Genomic DNA, 20,474 nt, shown 5'->3' with positions numbered 1-20,474 from the left:
TAATGGCCTGACTCGGTCTAGTGGACAATGTCTGCCAGGCTGCAGTGCCTCTGGTTTGTCAACAAATTACGTTACAGGTCACATAAAACTCAAACCGCCAAAGTGGCTAGTAGGAGAGGCAATGTTACCGGCCAAAGATAAATCTACCCGCATTTGGCTAGTTGATGGGCATTAATGTCAAGCCCAACTTGTAATATTAGCTGTTTTTCATAGAGGATAACAAATATATCCCCGTGAGTACATTATCTGTCTAAATGTGTTCAGAATCAGAATCATCTTTATTTGTCAAGTATGTCAAAAACACACATGGACAGAAAATACTTTTGAGACATAAAAACACAGTACAGAGAGTCACTGAGCAATGAAAGGTTACCAGTAATGTGGTAATGCCGATACATGTATTTTTTTGGGACAATTGTGCATATGATGCCCGGTCCTCTTGCAATTTAGAGCAGTTTGAAATGACTAACACAGCAACAATATGGTACAGTGACCATTGTGCAAATGGCGCAGAGACTTCAAGAAATTTAAGCAATTTAAAGTGACTAGACAGTGATGGATGAACACAGGACTGATTCGATGACTGCTGTGTAGAACTAACTGCCTCAACAGCTACTGTGACATGCCACCATTTATATTTTTAAATGGAAAAAAAACAACACATGCATAGAGCCTTACAGAAATAATTACTTTCTTTATCCACTGAAATGACTGAATGAAGAAGCTGTTTGCTGACCAGACTTATTGATAATGTGTGAGTGTGTGTGTATGTGTGAGAGAGAGAGAGAGAGAGACGCGGAAGTCGAAAACGAAAGTCTAAAAATAGATCGCGCATGCAATTATTAATAAATGAAAGTAGCGATCTGCATGTACATCTTTGTAACAGAGTAAAAGTACTGCTTAACGTAAATACAAGTAAAACTAAAAAGAATGTTTCATTAAAACTACTCTGACAAGTACAATTTATACAAAATGTTACTTGTGCAACTATAAAGGAGTAAATGTAACACGTTCCTACACACCTCTGGAAGTCACACATTGACATGAATCATAAATTTGTTCAAACAATGAAAACAGGTACCAAAAATCTTTTTTTGCATGATGAAAAACACTTTTAATGGGTTTAGAACTTTGAAATTTGAAACATGCAAAATGCAGGAGAGGAGTGTGAAGATACATTAAATTAGCTTTGGCCTGTATGCAGCCTTATAATGTGTGTACTCTATGTCCTGTTCTTTTATTATAAGCAGTTACAGCCCTGTGAAGCTAGCTGGAGTCTGGGTTACAGGACAAGGTTATCTTGCTGAGCTGCTTATAATGGAAACAGTGCTTGTTAGGACAAAGCAATTCAGAATTGTATTATCATTCAAATGAGAACATATAGAGGGACTTCTATCCAATTGGTGAAATAATGAGAGTCATTTATCTAAGTCTCACCGACCTTTCATTTCCCATTCATGTCTTATTAGTGGCACATACATCATCATTCTGCCATAATTAAAAAGAGAAAATCAAATTGATTGTGAGGAACAAAATTGGTGCAAGCAGGTTAGTTGTTGTACATTTGTGTTGTGTTTTGTTTTTGCTATCCGCATGGAAGTCCAGCAGGAACACAAAGCATACGTCATTGTGTTTATCAGCTCCGGGCGAGCCACAGCCATAATCAGACCAAAAGCATATTAGAGCGTCACTGATTAATGCACCATGAGACTGAAAGCAAGGTTTCCCACGCTTATTAGTCTTCGTAATGGATTTATGATTTATTTTATTTATTTTTATTTTTTTTTTTAAAGTTCAGTACTTGATGTTTGTGAGGAGACAAAGGTAAGATTTATGATGGAAACGTGCCTATTTTTCCTTTGTTTGAGCTCTTGTTTTCAAGGCCAAATGGTACTATATGAGAACATTATATTATTCAGTAACAGCCTTCTAATAGCATATGGAATAGAGGCGATGATATTGTGCTCCTGAATGTCAAATGTCAAAGAGCGCTCCACGAGATGCTGAGCACCATGACACAACAGAGTGGTTTCTCCATATATGAGGAAATTGTTATCTGTACAGTTAGGATGCATTCGCAATCAACACAATACAATGCCACAATAGAAAAAGGATAGTATTTAAGTATTGTGAGATTCCAGTTCAGTCTGTTCTCTCATGGCTTATTTGAAGCTTGCAATGCACCAAGACCCCCACAATGCAAGAGACAAATGCGGTTGTTAGTTACTGTCAAAGTGGCTCTAATGAGAAAATGTGTGGAGATGCTCATATTTTATCTCCAAAACAACTCAAAACAATTCTCCCCTAAGCCCTCTTAAATACTAATTGAATAGTAATACAATGCCTCAGGCATCTTGTTGGCAGCTCGTTTGGCTAGTGATTTGTCTCAGTCCGTCACATCTCCTATTCTTATTTTTGGCAAACTCTTAATGTACTGCTCAATGTGCCATTGAAATTCAATTTCATAAATCCTTCTGCTGAACAACTGCATCCTTGCCATGTCTGTGCGGCACCAATTTCACTGCATTTTCTTGCAAGGTGATTATTTCACTTGACAATGTCCTTGAAATCTTCCTTTTTTTATGTTTATATCTGAACCAGCAACAAGGTTCGAGCAAGATTTGTAATTTATGCAACCTAAACCTAAACCTCCCTTTTAACACCTCACTTTCTCATGTGGAAATGGGTTCACCAATAAACATTCCCAAGTCGTATCTCAGGGTACTAATAAAAAAAAAAAAATGAATGGCACGCAGGGCTGGAGTGATTGGAGACAATTGGATTGCACAGCCATTATGTTATTCAAACAGTGCTGGCGGAACAAGCACGTCTCAGGTTGAAGTCTCCTCTCCAGGTTATCAAGAGGCTACGGTGACGGTAGCAGCAACAACATGAGCTAATTCTGCTTCAGCATCACAACTGTCAACACCGCTTCTCGCAACATTCAGATGGCCGGAAGACGACGCTTAACCTGCTATACTGATATGGGGAAGACATAAATCAAGATTTTCATGAAATGTGGCAGACATTAGTTGTAACATTTCCTGTACGTACATCTTAAACAAGCTGTTGAAAGCAAGTGGAATACAGGGAAGGGGTTAGGTTCCGGACTACCGGACTAAATCAGAAGTAGCGCCCAGATATTTCTGGGGATTATTTATACATATTTTAAAACTGTATGAAGTTCTCCAGACTTTTATTAATCTTCATCACATTCCTATTAACCTCTACCATATTCTAATAAACACTTTCTTTAACTCGTAAAAAAATGTTTAATTCCTTGTATTCCTTGTAATGTGTTTTAATGAATATTTATTTTGTTTTTTTACAGTTTAAATGTTTTAGGCTAGGAATTGTTTTTGTTACTGCAAAAAAATTACTGCATACTCATAAAATACCATGATATGGCGAATTATGCGCGATATGAATATGAAAAACAATCCGCAATGCATTGAATCCGCAATAGGTGAACCACGATATAAGCGAGGGAACACTGTAATCCGTTTTCAGCCATCGGTTTTAAACGGGGCTTATCCTGTTCAGAGTCAAGTTTAAGGCATTGAATGGGACTTGAGCCCATGCCAGTTGCATGACATTAACAATGGCCCAAGAATATAATGCAAATAGAACCCATCAATTCCTTGGGCCACTCCACTAAATACTGTAGGCTACAGGTAACATTTTTAGCATTGTTAATTGACATAAGTGAAAATGTTGGTCAAGTAAAAATTGCTTTTGACAATAAGATCATTTTTATAGGTGATACATTAAGAGAGAATGTCTGCGGTTTGGAAACCTGGGAAGGCTTGCAACCAGGTCTGTTTAATCTGTGCAGAATTATTTTCAGTGCTAACACTTCACAATTCCTTAAGAATCTTCTTAAAATGTTGACAGATTGAATGCATTAGTCTGATTAAGACAAGCTAGCAAAGAACAACAATGGAGGGATGGGTCTCCCGTATTTAGTTCTTTCTATGTGGCGGATAGCCATGATAAAGGGATGAATTTTGCTTGAGAGGGCAGCAAGAAAACTGCTGCAGCAAATTGGAGACTATGACGTATGATAAAGCAGTCACTAGAGCTAAGGTGTGCCAATTTTTGTAATTTCTAGCGTTTCCTTAAATGTTATAATGATGTAGTGCTTATTAATCTACTTGACCTCAATTTTATCAGCTCAGTATGTTTGAAACCTGACCATCAGTTTAGTGATACCATGACACACAAATGAGGAATATTCTAATTAGTCATCAACCAGTGTCTTGTCTGTCCCCTGACATTGCTATTACAAAGGTGAAAGTTATCTAACAAGACGTGAAATATATGAAGAGCTTTCGGTCCTCAGTGTCAGCCTTCATTTGCAAGCATCACACCCCCACATCGCTTTTAACTCCATTTACCACCTCTGAAGTTGAGCTCCAGTCCAGCCGTCGCTCTCAGTGTGGGGTGACTGAGCAGGTTAATTGCTGAATTTTGATTGTCATGCAGTAACAAATGAATATGGCAGAGAAAGTATGGTGTTAACGGATTGCCATTTATTGCTCAAAGCGCTCTGTGGCGGCGTTTAAGGTGTCGGAAAGGGGATATTTTACTCAGAGAGGTATGTGATGACGCGGCACAGTGGGCGACTGGTTAGAGCGTCAGCCTCAAAGTTCTGAGGACCTGGGTTCAATCCCCGGTCCCGCCTGTGTGGAGTTTGCATGTTCTCCCCGTGCCTGTGTGGGTTTTCTCCGGGCACTCCGGTTTCCTCCCACATCCCAAAAACATGCATGAATTGGAGACTCTAAATTGCCCGTAGGCATGACTGTGAGTGCGAATGGTTGTTTGTTCCTATGTGCCCTGCAATTGGCTGGCAACCAGTTCAGGGTGTACCCCGCCTCCTGCCCGATGACAGCTGGGATAGGCTCCAGCACGCCCGCGACCCTAGTGAGGAGAAGCGGCTCAGAAAATGGATGGATGGATGGAGGTATGTGATGACGTACATGTACACAGCATGGATGAGTAAAAAAAATATTAAATGAGCTTCTACCCTGTGTGTAGGCTACTGTGTGTGTCAATGAATTGCACCATCGTCATTTCAGGCCCTCTGAAGCAATGTGTGATGTGCAGCGCCTACACCAAAAATGACTTACAGAGTTAAAAAAAAAAACGACATGACCCTTGCTTGGGTCCTACATGCCCAAATACATGCAGGCTGACCAGACGTGCAATCGCCTGTCTGCAAAATTCAGACAGGTCTGTCTGGGGGTGCATGCGTGCATGAAGGCGTACAATTTATTATTATTATTTATAGTTTTGTGACAATTGTGCAAAAAGATGCAGAGTTCTCTAGCAATGAGACCAGTTTGAATGACTAATAGAGCAATAGTCCGGTGCAATAACCATTGTTCAAAGGGCGCCGAGACTTCAAGAAATGTATGCAGCTTAATGTGACTAGTGGTCCGATAATCTGTGACAATGTCGACTGTGCAAATGTTGCAGATACTACTCAGTCGATTGTGAAAATGGTGCAGATTCTACTCAGGCACATGAGTGGCCAGTATTGGTCAACAACAGATATGCAAATAGTGCAGCGTGGCGAGACTACTACAGTGAGTGCACGAGTAATGTATAATTTCCCCGACAGAAATGTGAGAACAAACTCAAGACAATCTTTTCAGCAGTTTTGATTTTGATTGTCTGTAGCAGTTGGAGTTTGTCCTTTTTTGTAGCAGCACCAAACCAGACTGTGATGGAAGAACACAGGACTGATTCGATGACCGCTGTGTAGAACTGCCTCAACAGCTCCTGTGGCAGGCTGTGCTTCCTCAGAAGCCGCAGGAAGTACATCCTCTGCTGGGCCTTTTTGAGGATGGAGTTGATGTTGAACTAGCACTTCAGGTCCTGAGAGACTGTAATTCCCAGCAACTTGAAGGTCTCGACGGTTGACACAAGGCAGTTGGACAGTGTGAGGGGCAGCTGTGGCGAAGGATGCCTCCTGAAGTCCACCATCATCTCTACAGTGTTGAGCGTGTTCAGCTCCAGGTTGTGTCGGCCGCACCACAGCTCCAGCCGCTCCACTTCCTGTCGATACGCAAACTCGTCACAGTCTTTGATGAGGCCGATGACTGTGGTGTCGTCTGCAAACTTCAGGAGATTGACAGCCGGTTGCGTTGAAGTGCAGTCGTTCGTGTAGTGAGAGAAGAGCAGCAGAGAGAGGACACAACCTTGGGGTGCCCCGGTGCTGCGTGTAGATGAGGCAGGCCTCACCTGCTGTGTCCTGCCCGTCAGGAAGCTGTAAATCCACTAGCAGATGGCAGGAGAGACGCTGTAGCTTGGAGGAGAGGAATTCGGGGATGATGGTGTTGAACACAGAGCTGAAGTCCACGAACAGGATCCTCGCATAGGTCCCCGCGACGTCGAGGTGTACCAGGATGAAGCGCAGACCTGTAGTCATTCAGACCCAAGATTGTAGGTTTCTTGCGGATTGGAATGATGTTGGAGCATTTGAAACAGGATGGTACTTCGCACAGTTCCAGAGATCTATCTGTGTGAAGACTGGAGCGAGTGGGTCCGCCCAGACTTTGAGGCAGGATGGGGACACAAGGTCTGGGCCTGCCGCTTTGTTCATCTTTTGTTGTTTGAAGATGCGTCTCACATCCTGTTCGTGGATGGTCCACGCAGAAGTCAGAGGTGTGATTGTGTTTGTTAGTGCGGCTGTGTGGGGTCTGAAAGTGTCCTTTTAAAATCTGCAGTAGAAGGGGTTCAAGTCATCGGCTAGTCTTTTATTGTTCTCAGCTTGGGGGGGATCGTCGCTTGTAATTGGTTAGCGATTGGAATGCCACACTGATTTAGAGTCGTCAGCACTAAACTGTTCTTCTAACTTTACTGCATAGTTTCTCTTTGCAATGTTAATTTCTTTAGTCAGCTGGTTTATAGTGCGATTATACAGGGCAATTTATTTTACTCAAGTACAATTTATTCAAAATGTTACTTGAGTAAATGTAACGGAGTAAATATAACATGGTACTACCCACCTCTGCCCTAATACAATTCATATGTTAGGTTAGGTTACATAAGAGCAGCAAGGTGGCTGGCGTTTGTGAGTGGAGTTTGCATATTCACCCCTTGTTTGCTCCCACATTCCAAAACTAAATTTTCCATTGTTGTAAATGTGAGAGTGAACAGTTGTTTGTTTACATGTGCTCGGCCATTGGCGGATAAGCAGAATGGAAAACGGATGGATGTTAGCTTTATTAATGACAGGTTTTCTGTCTCGATGCGTCAGTCGTGTGATTGACAGGGAATCATTCCAGAGTGTAACGTGGCTCTCATACAAAGTCACCTGGGATAGGCACCAGACCTTGAACAGGATGAGCCGTATAGAAACTAGATAGAATCTCTGTTATCTAGCTCAAATAACTGCTTGTTTTACTTTTGACTCAAAAGTCAGTAAGCATGTTGAGGCCGTTGGGACTGTTGAGTTGCCAATTTAAAAATGTTATCCAATCTAAATGTTTTTGCAGCATGTTTGAAGGGACAGATGCAACTAACTTAGTTTTTTAAATGTTTACTTCTATGCAGAGCACCTGTCAGTCACTTTGAAAAGTCTTACCACTTGAATGCATTAAGGAAATGAATATTACATCTCATCATTTTGGGATCAGACATGATTTTCATTGTTGCTGATGTCTAGGCCCTCGTTATGTTTAATGGTGTGAGTTATTGCCTGCCTAGAGCCTTGTAACTCACAGGATGCAGAGCATGGAACATTTATAGACCCTTCAGTCGCTAGGCAGGCCGAGGCCGACTTGTGCAGGAAGCAGGGCATAAAAAAATATGACAATAAATCTCACTGTGCAACAGCACTATAGTTCCTGAATTTAAAAATGCTCACCTTGGGATGGTATGATTTCAATAATGGTTCCTGTAAAGAGCTCCTTTGAAGAATGCACTGAAATGTAAATTTTGAAAAGGTGATACTATGGAGAAGGGTTCAACCATTGTGATCAATGTTAAATCTCTGAATTTTACATTTGAAAGCGAAAGAAAACCTTTGAGCATTTGAGAAAACATTCATGTCAACATTATTTTAATGGAAAGAAATAGTAATGGGTAATTCATCCTTGTATTTTCTATCCTGCTTATCTTGTTTTGAGTCGTGGGCAGTTGAAGCCTAAGCTGACGACAGTATATGCAAAAGGAAGATTGAAAAAGAATTGAACCCCAGCAGCTTGTACAGAGGCCCAGTGAACCACTACACCGTAATGATAATGGACAATTCAATATGTTTATTTTTACATTCTCTATAATGGATAATTTTATTTACTTTGAGACAACCTGCATGAGGAAAACATGTATTTGTTGACAAGCTGATTAGGATGAAGTAATTAGCTATGGGATATCTGACACGCACACATTAATGCATGTCTCATCTTTACGATGTAAGGATAAACCAGCTGGTGTGGATAATATGGACATAAAATTACTTCGATTAGTAGCAAATCTGATTGATATTCCAGTTTGCCATATTCTTAACTTGAGTTCAGTGAAATGTATTTTGACCTGTATTTTGACCTGTGAATCCTACTGCATCATTCTGTGGCTCTAATACAACGTAGTTGACCAATAAGCTTGCGACTGTCTTTGAGTAAAATCAGGGAGAGAATTGCTTTTGAACCAATACAGTATTACTTTTCTTTTAATAACCTAAACACAGATTATCAACATGCCTGCAGGGAGCAGCATTCCAGGACTACAGCCCTCACTCAAATGACTGATGATTGGCTCAGGGAAATTGACAATGGATATGCGATAGGAGCGGTACTACTAGATTTCAGTGTAGCCTTTGACATCATTGATCACACAACTGGTTAGCACATCTGCCTCACAGTTCTGAGGACCTGGGTTCAAATCCCGGCCCCGCTTGTGTGGAGTTTTGAAGTTCTCCCCGTGCCTGTGTGGGTTTTCTCCGGGCACTCCGGTTTCCTCCCACATCCCAAAAACATGCATGGTAGGTTGATTGAAGACTAAATTGCTCGTAGGTGTCAATCTGTGCGCGAGTGGTTGATTGTTTATATGTGCCCTGCGATTGGCTGGCGACCAGTTCAGGGTGTGCCCTGCCTCTCGCCTGAAGATAGCTGGGATAGGCTCCAGCACGCCTGCAACCCTTGTGAGGATAAAGCAGTACAGAAAATGGATGGATGGATATATATATATATAGTCTTCTAAATTTGGCACCCCACAGGGAAGAGTGTTGTTCATAACCCTGCCAAATTTGGGTGATTAAAAAAATTGGCAAATATACAGTGTAAAATGAGGCTCAACATATCTTAAAAACATGAATGCATGGAAAATAAAGCCATTCTCTTCACTCTCAGATACCATTCCCGCTCAATTGCCAATTGTCAATCAAATACCTCTACTACGACCTGGAAAAATGGATGATACTTCGTCTAGCATGTTTTTTAGCCTGCACATAATTATGTACATGTTTGAGGTGCGAAATATCCACTTAAAGCCTCCAGTGGCTAGAATATATATCCCAGAGGGTGGATGCAGGCCTTTTCCACACCGTGACAGCAAGGCCACGTCATCAGGAACCCCCTGTCCTCACACTGGCTATCACATTAGATTTTCTTTTTTGTTTTTTACTTCGCAACTCAGCCTTCTCTCCATGACGTGCACCACTCATGGCAGCGAGAGATACGAGAGATAACCGTTACACAGTTAATCATTGATTTATTAATGTGGAGTATTAATTTATTCAGCTCAAACCCCCACAGAGTTCGGCTCCTAACTTGCACCCCAGTGATGTGTTGTGTGTGTTGCAGTTCGAGCTTCCAGACTGAAACCAACATGATCCGTGCAGACCAAAAGCCCACAGTCTCACTGCTTGCCAGGAGTGCTATGAGACAAGGATGCTGTGCGTGACATTCTGTTCGCTCCGTTTCCATGGATACCACACCTGATTAGACGGGAGGTCATGCACGTGCTATCGTAAGCGCAAGACAAACACCCTGCCATGTCTGCACGAGCCTGTAAAAGTCAGACAACAAGAGGCCCAACATAACAATGTGGTTTATCAGCATGCAAACGTGTAATTCCCTCCTTTGAATCCTTCCATGCACATGACGCAGAGATGCAAACTACTGTATATTTCTCTTTATGTTGTTTTCCTGATCATCATGTCGCACAATGTAGATTCTCATCTTAATTCTGCATTTAAATCCTCTATTCTCTTCCCACATTGACTGCCAGCTGTGCCTCTGCGCAGCGTGCAAGCAGTGGACAGAGCCCAGCGAGATCCATAATCATCATACAGGAAAGAAGTGGATGGCTTTAATGATTTCCATCTCGTCAATGAGCACCTCTCTGATTTAAAATGAGAAATCTGAAGCCCTGTTGGAATCAGCCCACACCAGCGCCACATTCAGAAATCCTCTCAATCAATACTCATTGACTTCGGCAAGTAGGTGTTTAATCATCTTTAATCAGAGATAATCAGACAACTTGTCCATTCTGGTTACAAGAGGGCAAAATCGAGTCTTTCGAGTTAAAAGTTCTCAATTTGACATTCTGATTCCTTTTTATAATGTCTTTGCAGTGTTAATCCAATGTTTACTTCAGTGCACTGAGCAGATAAATTAGAATTGATAAACTACTGACTGTTTAGAAGACAGTTTATAAGATTAAGGTCGCCTTTACCGTTTTGTGCATACATTGGAAAAACATAACATTTTCAAACGCTTGCAACCCATTACAACAATTAGCACAACTGAGCAAGCACAATTATTGATGCTTGTGAGCAGTGGTCAGCTTTTCAAAACCCAGGGACCAATTGTGGGAGTTAGAGACCTTGCTCAAAGACACTAGGGGTCTCTCGTCCCCTTACTGTGTTGGGTTGGGTTAGTATTGGAAGTCAACCAGAGTCACAAGACATTTCGAATCTTTCTGGTGGTTCGGATTATTTGAAAAAGTATTATGCTTCACCGAGAATAAATTAAAAGTATATTAATACGCTACGGATGACATAGTGTGAATCCATAGAAGTGAGGCACAAGACTGCAACACCTCTGAAATGACAGTTAAAAAATTTACTGTTTTGACTGCTGAAAAACAAAAAATGTGTAGAATCCATGCTGGATGTAACAATGCTGCCTTTCTTCTTGCTGGGAGGGTGATGTAATGAGGGCCTGTGAAACAGCCACGCTCACCCCTCACTGGGCCCTCATACATCATTAATGTTGCCACATCATAGTCCTGATAATTACAGAGGACGTGAATGTCACCTCGGTCGCACCTTTTCTACTGAGGACGACAGCCAAAAGGTCTGTGGTACACCACGTGTCACCTATTCTGGGCATGTACAAACTGGCTCTCCACGCACTTGCAAAGTGTGGATTTTTACCCAAAGTTAACTATATGCCTCCACTTAGAAAAGACACGGCACATGGGACAGTGACTAATTTGGCTTTGCTCCAGCAACCCCTACAACGCTCTTCTGTGGACTCTAAGAGTTACTCAGGGCGAAGTGACCATATTTGGTTTTTCAAAAAAGAAGAGGACACCTTTCTTGTGAGACCAGGCAGTAAAATAAAAATCAATCTCTTTTTAGGGCTGCAGTTATTAATACAATGTCATTGACTAGCGACCATTCCAACGTGTACCCTGCCTCTCAACCTAAATCAGCTGGAATAGACCCCAGCATACCTGCAACATTAAGGAGAAGCCGTATAAAAAAAATGGATGGATAGATGGATGAATTTCAATACAATTAAAATGTCTGGTGCAAGAACAAAATTATGAGTCCTCCTGATGTGTGTTGCCATAGTGTCCTTCCAGAAGATCACTTTTGGCTATCCACTCATGTTATACTGTATATACTACTTGTCCTCAATAAAGTTTATAGTGAGCTCGAGCCTACCCCAGCTGACTTTGGGCAACAGTCGAGGTACACCATGGACAAATTACAGTGTATACTAATCTGAAACCTTAATAAGTGATTGAGGATTTTTTTTTTTTTTTAATTTCACTTTATTGATTTCACTTGGTCGCTAGCCAATAAGGCATACACAGGGAAGTACTGTAACCATTCACACTCACATTGACACCTGTGGTTAATTTCATCTTCAATATACCTAACATGCACGTATTTGGAATGTGGTGTGGAAGGGAGCACATTAGACACTACACACAAATTCCATGAACAATAAAATAACACTGGTGTACTCCTTTCTTATCATGAAATGACATATTAAATTCTACTTAAGTGTACACTAAATGCAATATGGCCAAATGCTAGCAGTATCACTGCTACGCTGAGTCACTTGTCTTATTTCAAACCGTGCCCATACCTATTCCTGAAACGGCACAAAACTAATTTTGATTATAGAATTGTTATATGTGGCAACGGAAAAGCATGCAGCGCCCGAAGGTGACTTCTTTCTTTCAGTGCATATTTAAAATTTAAAACTAGTTTTTTTTTTTACTAATTTAAAATGTTCCTGCCAACTCTTTGTCCAGGGGGACAGTGTCTCCTTAAGATGCCAGGCAGGCCAAAAAAAAAACCAAAAAAACAACTCAGTGCTATTCTTATTTGCACTTCTTTTCAGAAACAAATGTGGTCACGTCATGATAAAACTGCTCACCTCTTGAGGGGCCAGTGCTTACAATTTTGCTCCAGGTATAACATAGGACACTGGCTACTCTGCATTTGTTAAGCAGCCACACTTGTATATTTCTGAAGATGAGCTACATCCAAATTTACATGATACATAGTTTCATTCTTGTAAACCTGCATGTTATGACAATATCAAATCACTATCTTCCCATTCAGTGATTGAACAAGATGTACAGTATGTGTCAGCGTCTGAAAGAAACCAAGGAACTAAATACAAGCAAACTGACAAGACAACAAGGAAAACGAGACGTGACGCGAGTGGCTGAAGGGAGCCGATTGGTTGACACCAGGTAGAGGGACTGACGGGAACAAGTGCAAATAAAAACCTAACGAGCGTGACAAGACATGAACAACAACAGACACAGGAAAACATGAACCAAAACTAAACAATCTAAAACTAAAACACAGACCATGACTTTATCACCCTCAAACTAATTTTCATCTCCATTAAAGGAGCTTATCAGAGAGCTATGATCTTTAATTAAAGCCGGGCTAAACAAGTGTGCCTCCCGGATATGAACTACCCGATTTGAAAGTCATACATCCACAAAAGTTAATTTTTTGACAGAGGTGATGTTAATGTCACAAAATCCATTTCATGTAATTTGCTTCTTGCTCTCATACAGAAATTACTCTTTTTTATTATCAATTATCTCCTATTTCATATATCGATAAATCTGACTTAGAATATTGGTCACAAAATGATCACTTCATTGAGGTAACAATCCCAGACACATCTGGAGTTCGTAGTGAAAAAAATGGTCAGAAAATGTAGTGCTATATTTTTCCAGTGCATAAGAGTTGATGTATTACAATATACCATAAGGGCCTGTTTTGGGACCATTTTTCTCTTTGTTTTGAGATTATACTGTGTATATATGCAAAACTAAACATGATGTCTGTTAATGACACAAAACCTTAGCAAGGAACTTTTGCTATTACTTGACCATCATTATTGTGCAACATTTTCCACTCCACATAATAAATTTTTAAAATATATAATGTACAGTACTTCTTGGAGTGTACCGTATTGTATCACTATCCTGTGGTAATGCAGTACGAGTCATAATTACAGTAAACATTTGGAGGAAAAACACTTTTATCCCAGATATACAAAACAATCAAAAGAAACACTTCACAAGGACAATAGAAATTCAAATTTTAATTGAAATTCTAAAAACAGTAAATATGGCAGTAACTAAGCGTTTATTTGAGATTGTAAAACAGTATTGTTTATTTTGAATTCCCCTGTTGAAATTTGCCATTTGGTTAAAAATAGATTAGACTAAATTGGGATGTTGTACATGTCAGAGCGTGCCAACATTTGTCAAATACAGCAGTGTGTAAACAAGTTGTCAGGAGATAAAAACTAAACACATATTGGCATGTGCAAGGCACATGCAGACAGCAGTTTGTGGAGCCTGTCCAAAAGCGTCTTACAGTGAATACAGCGTCCTCTCTTGCATTGCTCTCTGGAGAGACATTGAGCCAGTTACTCCAACCCCACCAATAAGACAGTTTCACTCAAAATGAGCCTGTTTTGCCTCAGCACATTTCTTCCCACAAATCTACCAGGGTTGTTGGCTTTATTGATTGCTGTCCTCCCAGGAGTGGAGGTGCCTACACCAGGCCACTCAACAGAGGCATTTGTACCGCTGATGGTTGTTAGCCCCACCAGCTCATCTCTCTCCGAGCTTTGCGTGGTGCCAGCCTTGGCATATAGACGGCTCCCCTGTACAGCCCTGTCTGCTTGTTAGGAGGCTACCGAAAATAGAGGAACTTATTTTTTACTGCACATGCCAGGATGATTTAGCTGGATGGCTGGCATGACTTTACCTGTTGTGTACCCAGAGTGGAAGATTTACAGAGCTGAAGGTGTGTCTGTATGTGTCTACAGTGTTGGGAATATTACTTTGGTTACAACTACAAATTACCCTATTTAAAATTTTATAATAATGTAACTATTTTAAGGCGGCATGGTGGGCGACTGGTTAGAGCGTCTGCCTCACACTTCTGAGGACCGGGGTTCAAATCCCGGCCCCGCCTGTGTGGAGTTTGCATGTTCTCCCCGTGCCTGCATGGGTTTTCTCTGGGAACTCCAGTTTCCTCCTACACCACGAAAACATGTGTGGTAGGTTAATTGAAGACTCTAAATTGCCCGTAGGTGTGAATGTGAGTGTGAATGGTTGTTTGTTTGTATGTGCCTTGCGATTGGCTGGCAACCAGTTCAGGGTGTACCCTGCCTCCTGCCCGATGATAGTTGGGATAGGCTCCAGCGCTCCCGCGACCCTTGTGAGGATAAGCGGCTCAGAAAATGGATGGATGGATGGATGTACCTATTTTAATTACTTTCTCAAAGTACTGTAATTAATTATATTTAATTACATTTGGCGGCACGGTGTTCGACTGGTTAAAGCGTCAGCCTCACAGTTCTGAGGACCTGGGTTCAATCCCCGGCCCCGCCTGTGTGGAGTTTGCATGTTCTCCCCGTGCCTGCGTGGGTTTTCTCCAGGCACTCCGGTTTCCTCCCACATCCCAAAAACATGCATTAATTGGAGACTCTAAATTGCCCGTAGGCATGACTGTGAGCGCGAATGGTTGTTTGTTTCTATGTGCCCTGCGATTGGCTGGCAACCAGTTCAGGGTGTACCCCGCCTCCTGCCCGATGACAGCTGGGATAGGCTCCAGCACGCCCGCGACCCTAGTGAGGAGAAGCGGCTCGGAAAATGGATGGATGGATGATTACATTTGGATTATTTTTCCTAATTTAACAGGACCTTTGGAAGTTTTCTCAAAAAAATTAAAACCATTGAAACCTTTTCAAAATCTCAGACAAACAGATTGAACCACAAGGTGGAACTTTGAGGTCATGTTTGGAAAAGTATGTCACGTTTGAGACTACAGCAGAATGGCACATGACCAGAGAGAACCAAGTATAAGCGTCGGCTTTTAAAGGAGTAAGTGATATGAAAATATATCCAAGCTTTTGTGTCTTATTTTCAAATGTAAGTGAAATTGTAATCATGGAAATTTCCAAAAGCAACTGTAATTTAATTGCACATTTTTTGTTTCTCCAGCAAAGTGTAGTTTTATTTTATTTAAACTCTAAATGGTCAAGTTAGGCGGCACGGTGACCGACTGATTAGCAGATCCGCTTCACAGTTCTGCGTTCAAATCTGGGTTCCGGCCTTCCTGTGTGGCGTTTGCATGTTCTCCCTGTGCCTACATGGGTTTTGTGGGTACTCCAGTTTCCTCCCACATCCCAAAAACATGCATGGGAGGTTAACTGAAGACTCTAAATTGTCTGTATGTGTGAATGTGAGTGTGAATGGCTGTTTGTTTATATGTGCCCTGCAATTGGCTGGCGACCAGTTCATGGTGTACACCTCCTCTCAGCTGTGATAGGCTCCAGCACGCCCACGCCAGTAAACAAGGTCTTCTAAGTAACACAGTGGCTGCTGTCTCACTTGCACTGAGCAACAAGCCGCCTCGGGATCACCGTTGTTTACAGCTACTTGAAACAGAATGTTCAAAATAAACTTGGGGAACAGTAACAATAATAACTTACATCAGCCACATGGCACTTCACATGTATCAGCGTGTTCTGGTAAATCTCCATTACAGTTACTAACAAAATGTAGGAAAAAGTAAAATCGTTACAATCATGGCAACCTTGTGATGTATAGATAGCTTCTTTTTCAGTACTTATTTTATATTAGTAAGTGGACTTTCACTTGTATAGCACTTTTCTACCTTCATGGTACTCAAAGCACTTTAACAGTGTCTCCTCATTCACCTACTGATAACGTTGCATCAGGAGCAACAGGCTGTTCGTTCGGTATCTTGCTCAAGGACACTTCAACATGGTCACTAGGGCTGAGGGTCGAACCCACAACCTTCGGGGTGGGAGACGACCACTCTACCACCTGAGCCATGACAGCCCAACATTTAACAAGAGTCCCGCTGGTGTTTTAAAATCATCTTCAACTCCATTCACTGACTATATTTCTGCTTAAGGCTTGCCTACTTGCTGTCTGACAGTATGTAGGGCTATATTGGCTAGCTTTTCACGACTGTTGATGAATCATTAGAGAGGCTTGTCAACCACTATAACAGTACCACTGATTGGTCAGGACATCACTCAGTCATGAGTGTACAAATCAGTACACAAATGTATAATTGGGACCAGTTTGATTAGCACATAACACCTGCCGAGTTAATGTTTTACATTTATTTTTTGTTGTTTTTAGTTTTACTCATGACCAAAAGTTGAATAGAAAGAAATTTGAATATTACATTTTAAAGTAAATTTCCAAACACTGGTTAGATGCAGGAAAACTGCAGGCTGCACTCTTCTATGGACAATGTTATATATATATATATATAAATCGGTCAGACAACAGAAACCATTTGTGAGTGTTTATAAGACTTCACAACTGAAATACAATTCCCAGCAGTAACAAATATTACCAGGATTGCGCACCACGCTTGTTGTGCTCAATTGTAGCTGCCCCAGAAGCCAAAGAAAACCTTAGCACATGTCAGCCATGACCACAAAGTTCTTAGAATGAAAGATGTGATGCCTAACACGATATTTCATTCATCCATCCATCCATTTTCTATCGCGCTTGTCCTCATTAGGGTTATGGGAAAGCTGCAGCCTATCATACCTGACTTCGGTACACACTGAACTGGTTGCCAGCCAGGACACACAAAGAACCATTGACACGCACATTCGTACATATAGACACTTTTAAGTATAAAGAAAATAAAGCTATTAAATAAAGTCTTCAGTTAACCTGACTGTTTTTGGAATGTAGGAGAGTACCCGATGAAAACGCACACAAGCCGGGGGAGAACATAAACTTCAACACTATATTTCATTGATAGACTATATATTTTCATAGACTGCCTACACCGTGCTTAATGCAGAGTCACAACTGTGTATGGTCAGTGGCCTGACTACTGATGAGCGGCTTGCGAGTGTTCCATCATTGTTTATTTTCGGTGCCTTGTTAGAGATATGATCCTTTTTAGCAGCAGATCTGCCTATTGTTAAAAAGGTTTGTTTTGAAAGTGCACCTCGGCTGCACTCTGACAAAGTGTTGTGTGTAAATAAGACGCAAAGAGATAATTGTTGCAAGTTCATCCGAACTAAAGACAATTGTAGCAGCAAGCAGTGATACCTAACTTGAGCATATTGTTACGCTCATGGCTCAAATCAACATCACTGGACTGGATTCAAATCAGTGTCCACAAATCAGTGTACACTTTCAAATAAGTGTTTCTACACTTATTTGAAAGTGTACAATTTGCTGTTACGATTGTGTAATTCAGGCTGTTTTCTTAACACACAATTCAAGCAAATATCTAATAGGATGCATGTTTAGGAAGGCCAAAGTTAAGACTTATAAACCATTCACTAAATATTACCACTAGGAGTTATTGAAATTGGCTCAATATTATATGATAATATTTTCAGAAATGTTGCAATAATTGTATCCTACAAAATGTAAGTATGAAACACTATTGATTCCAGACTGAATCACTAAAATTTACAGACAAGGGGCCTGATTAACTAAGATCCCAAATAGCAGATGCTACAGTGGGTGTTGACCCTAACGGACTATGCATGGTGTTGGTGGGCGTGTTCAGCGTGATCGACTAAGATTGCAATCGTTGACTAACATCCCGGATAGCCGGTACGAAATTGCATGTTCACTCATGCTAACAGATTGCACGTGCTGTTGGCAACAGCTGTAAAAGTGGTAGAGACAACTGTATTCAGTGTTTTGCACTTTCGGAAGCGCCAATAGTTTTTACCATTTGGGAAAGCACAATACACAGAAAATTAAGTTTAAATTGATGGAATTGGAGGTGTTAGTGGAAGACAAACAAACAGATTATTAACAGAAAATTAATCTATTTGGTGGAAGCCTGCAATTGCATAAAAGCCATGTTCGGTTTGATTTAACTTGTTCCGTTTGATTTAACATTGCGTTGAAAACCTTGGACACCACATCCAAAAAACTACTCTGGGAGAAGCCAGGACCAATTGCCACAGTGCCCTGAGATGACCCAGACACAAGGAAATGCAGAGTTGAATGTTTTGTCATAGGTGGTATGGCATGACTCCTTCTTGTGACTGACTCCAAGTCTACCCTTGGCTTAGATCATTCAGAGGCTCCAGAATTGCATTGCTTTTTTCTGTTTGTTTTTTGGGGTTTAAGCCTCACCTCTCATACTACCTGCACTACACTAGCACTGCTTTGCGTGCTGCTTTGCACCTACCTTATAGACATGCTATTTCAAGATGCAAAAACAGCCATCATCCGCAAAATTGCCAGGCAGTTCATTGTGCGGGTTTGCCTTGCATGCATTTTTTGATGTGCAAACCTTTAGTAAATAAGGCCCCTAACTGGTGTTTTGAGTCTGTCGCATTTGTAAGATCTTTAAATATATACTGTTGTAGCGGACATGCTCCCAGCAAACTGAGGTGACACAGTGACTCCCCACGATTTGATAAACTGCATCCTTTGAAGCCGCCCTGCTGTGAGACTCCCACAAGAAGACGCCTAGTGGACCCTAAAGTCCACTAGGCGTAATTAGCAAGTCCTCTCGAAATCATGGCTTACAGTCATCAAAGAGTCCATTCTTCATTTGAACTCATGGGTCAAATCAACATCGCTGGACTGGATTCAAAAGGGAAAACCAAAAGAGACCGATCGACGATGGAATGCAAATACACGAACAACCAATCAACTTAATATTTAAACGTGCACGCAAGGCGTCACCCACTGGCGTTTGAGAGTACTGCAACCCTTGAACTCTCATTTGATGTTTAACCAAGGATAAATGTCTTTTTTTGATATTTCACGAACTCTGAAATATATGTATGCCTTGATGTCTGTGTCAGTGTCAACTTTACAGTGTCAACAGCGCAATTGCGAGATTTTGAGAATTGTTGCGGGCCTTGGGGACGGAGATCCGGTTCCCTAGCCTCCGTGGACCCCCGCTGCCAAGCCTCCCGAACAGTTGCTGTTCGGCTTCCAGCGTGACTTCTCCGCACTTACCAGCGAATCCCGGAAAGCAGGCGGGAGAGAGAGACGGTCATATTCTCCCAAGGAGGCGTGACGAACAACCATTTTTCATCTTCTGCCTCTTTTGTTTTTTTGTTTTATTTTTCTACATTTTTATCTTCTGCAACCAAATCTGTCTCTGTGCTTCCTGAGACGCGCTCAGAGAGAGATCACTCCCAAAGGCCATCTTAACTACGCCCGTGTGTAGACACGGCAAGTGTTTGCTAGATTGTACAATATTAGTCCCTAATTTCGGGAAATTACTATCTTCAGACAAAATCTCAACTTTGTCCTCTCTTTCTCTCTCTCTCTCTCTCTCTCTCTCTTGTCCGGAATGGACGCGTTAAACGCTCGCGTTTTCCACTTTAGTCCAACACATGATGTTCCATTTCCCTTTTCGTACGGCTATTTTTCTTCTCTTTATCATTATTATTATTATTCTCTCTCTTTAGTTAGACCCCTTTTGTGTGTTTCCCTCTAGATCCCTTGCAGATGTCATTAAATGTACTATAAAATTCCACTCTTGGTTGTATTTTGTGTGTTTTCTTAGTTTAAGTGAGCCTCTGTCATCTAGAACTCAAAATTTCATAAAGTGTAGCAACCTTCAGATTACGAGACTGATAGAAAGTCATATAAAAGATGACGTTGTGCCCCTTTACTCGATAAAATAGTTGATTTTAACGATTAAACTTAAAATTACGCTAAACCGGAAATAACGCAGGCGTCGTGTCCGGCTT

The 20,474-nt window shown here is 41.2% G+C and overlaps 1 long non-coding RNA gene across 1 annotated transcript in view; it reads left to right on the top strand.

The window, feature by feature from the left end:
• LOC133485075 (uncharacterized) overlaps window positions 1–20,257 on the top strand; it is a 36,011-nt gene extending 15,754 nt beyond the window's left edge. The window contains exons 2-4 of the long non-coding RNA XR_009790596.1: window positions 9,810–9,975; window positions 10,237–10,447; window positions 19,575–20,257. This is a non-coding gene — a long non-coding RNA (uncharacterized LOC133485075). The remainder of the gene's footprint in view (window positions 1–9,809; window positions 9,976–10,236; window positions 10,448–19,574) is intronic.
• The last annotated feature ends 217 nt before the right edge of the window (window positions 20,258–20,474 follow it).

The sequence above is a fragment of the Phyllopteryx taeniolatus genome, chromosome 10, assembly GCF_024500385.1.
Source record: "Phyllopteryx taeniolatus isolate TA_2022b chromosome 10, UOR_Ptae_1.2, whole genome shotgun sequence".
Taxonomy (NCBI): Eukaryota; Metazoa; Chordata; class Actinopteri; order Syngnathiformes; family Syngnathidae; genus Phyllopteryx; species Phyllopteryx taeniolatus.
Note: the sequence above shows the minus strand (reverse complement) of the source record. Positions and strands in the feature narration are given on the sequence as shown.